Source organism: Triturus cristatus, chromosome 4_1 (assembly GCF_964204655.1).
Source record: "Triturus cristatus chromosome 4_1, aTriCri1.1, whole genome shotgun sequence".
NCBI classification, from domain to species: domain Eukaryota; kingdom Metazoa; phylum Chordata; class Amphibia; order Caudata; family Salamandridae; genus Triturus; species Triturus cristatus.
This window is the reverse complement of record NC_140585.1, coordinates 142,379,028-142,381,705: the sequence shown is the minus strand read 5'-3', so window position 1 is coordinate 142,381,705 and position 2,678 is coordinate 142,379,028. Positions and strand designations below refer to the sequence as shown.

The window sequence follows — 2,678 nt, the reverse complement described above, 5'->3', positions numbered from 1 at the left end:
CAGCCGGTACCCTCCTGGTACCCACACGATCGCTGGCTAGCGGTTGAGAACTGTGTCCCCTCTGCTTTCAGGTTTTCTTCATCACCGATCCAGGCTTGGATCGCTCTGAACATCGTCACTGGTCGCCTGCCAGCAACTTCTTCTTTCAGGCTCCTGAGACTACACGAGGACTCCCGACATCTTGGCGAACTTCCCGCAGCCGCAGCCTCCGGGCTAGGTAACTCGAGCATCTCGGTGCTCCATCGCCGGTTCGCTCTACAAGTGTCCAGTTCCTTTTTCGTTTAGTCCCACTGATCGGATCACTCCGGAATCAGTACCTCCAGACTCTAACCATTCGCATTTCACTGTTAGTGTAGGTGGTTTCTCGTGCCCCTCGGGCATTTGTGTAAATTGTGCAACTGAAGTATTTTCCTAAGAGTTTTGTAGTGTGCTTAGCTCCCTGACTCATAAAGAGCCAGGGTAGTCTTGTTATAAATAAATATCCTTTTATTTTCATAACAACTTGTGTGGTGTCCTTTCACTTGGTGTTCAAGGGGTATATGTGATGGTAAACAGCTGGCTTAACACGCCCTCTAGAGTTTAGCCTAAGACTGCTCGTATCCACGCTACTAGGATAGCTGGTCTAAAAGGTTGACTTACAACCAATCATCAATAAGGGTCGTTTGGAATGATACACAGTGATCACTAGAATAGTGAGCACTACATATCAGGCCAACTTCTCACAATTAATATACAGCAGCTGTGCAGCGAGGGCTGGGGCGTGAACAGGAGCTGAGGGGGTCGGTGTAACCTCAAAGGGCTTTAGACTGATAGCAGAGGAGGAGAAGGGAGTGATATTTATTAATATTTAGGGTCTTTTAGGTTTGTAGGAAATAAGAGAAGTTTAATATGTCCCTATCGTAAAAAACCTTATCTTCCCATACCGGGAGTCGAACCCGGGCCGCCTGGGTGAAAACCAGGAATCCTAACCGCTAGACCATATGGGAGACTGTGTGCAGGAAGAACAGCTGTGTATGTGTGACGTGCCCATGCTGCGGACTCCACTCTATATATTTCACCCCACACTGCCACTCTCTGGATCTGACCAAGACGGTAACGGACACCCCACTCCTGACAAACCAGAAGGAATGAGGGGGCATGATTTGATCAACAACCTGCTCATGTCTCATTATTTACAACCCTGGAACTTCTCCAGACACAGAGCCCTGGACCAGAGGACAGCAGCAGCCCCCCCCCCATTGCCTCTTACTGCCCCCCTCCCCCCACCACAGGAGCCAGACAAAGCCGCGCCCCTCTCCCCAGAACACCCCTTCACTCCTGAGTCTCTTCACCGGGCTGAGGGCCCCACAGACCCCTCCCCAGTTACCGTCCAGCTGCTTCCTTGAACCACACTCTCTCCCTGCACCTGTCACAGGCCCCAGGCTGCCATTCAGGGGCTCCAGTCACACCCCCTCTCCCCCTACTAACAGCTCCGACCCCAGTCCTGACATTTGATTGATTCACACAGAGGACCAGCTCAGGTGCACCCTGGCTTCTTCCCAGGTATCTTCACATGCACAGGGTGACCGCCAGGGGGCAGCACTAACACACACACACACACACACAGTAGTGATCGTGAATCAAAAAAAGTGAAGTGATTGTGGTGAAGAAAAAAGGTTGTTTTAAAAATCTCGTAAAGCCAGTAGATTTCTTTATTGGTACTGGATTCGGGATGAGTTTAAAAAGAGTATTCTAGTTGTGCACATATCCGACTTATTATGGTCAAGTGCACTTTTTAAAAGTTGTGTCCAAAAAAGGTCGACATGTTTCAGCCCTCGTCAGCCCCTAGGGGTCAAGTGGGCTTTCTTCAGGACCTGGTGCAAAACAGAGTAGCCCAAACTACGGGCACCCTTGTGGATGTGCGGGAAACTTATTTCCTTCTTGGATGCACATTCAATCTGGTCTCCTTCGTTACAGGCCACAACGGGTCCTAGGAGGCAGAGTCAGCACTGGTCACAGACCGACGCCAAAGAGAGCGTGAAGCGACCCCCCTAGAGTACCCGTTGTGGCCTGTAACGAAGGAGACTCACGATCACTACTGTGATTACCAGTGGTAAAAGCCTCCGGGTGGAGGAAGCATTGGATTAACCCAATGATTATGCGATCACGTTAAATACCACATCTAGCGGAGAATCAAGATATACCGCTAATCTCGATCCCTAACTAAACGTGAATGAGGGTTTCTTAAATAGTACAAAGTACTAACCATGCAATACCCTGGTTTCCCAGGACCAGTGATCCACTCTACGACTGATTTTTTGATATATTGAGACAAGGAAGCTGAGTGGATCTAAGCCCTTCTTTCTCCCTCCCATTTGATTTTTGAATGCAGTTTCTTTTCCCCATTTGTTCCTTTCATACATGTGGTCCCCAAATAAGCTTTTGGCTGCTCTGTCTTGTTATTCTGAGAGTCAGGAGTTAAAAGGGGGGCTTGGTCCCTAGTTTGGGGGGCCGGGGGCACCGGAAGTAAACACCCCTCCTTGATACAACTATGGCCCGGTAACCTCTGATTGCCCTCTGACCCGCACAGACTGGATTCTAGGCAGATCTCTTTTATAGAGGAGGTGGTACTGATGTTGAGACGATGCTGCCGAGGGGCAAAGGGGCAAGGGCTGACAATGGCTCAGCATTTCAACCCA

General features: G+C 49.7%; 1 non-coding gene across 1 annotated transcript; it reads right to left on the bottom strand.

Annotated features, from left to right (window-relative positions):
* Positions 1–914: 914 nt before the first annotated feature.
* TRNAE-UUC (transfer RNA glutamic acid (anticodon UUC)) lies at positions 915–986 on the bottom strand. Its single transcript has one exon. It is a non-coding gene; the product is annotated as a tRNA-Glu (tRNA).
* Positions 987–2,678: the final 1,692 nt, after the last annotated feature.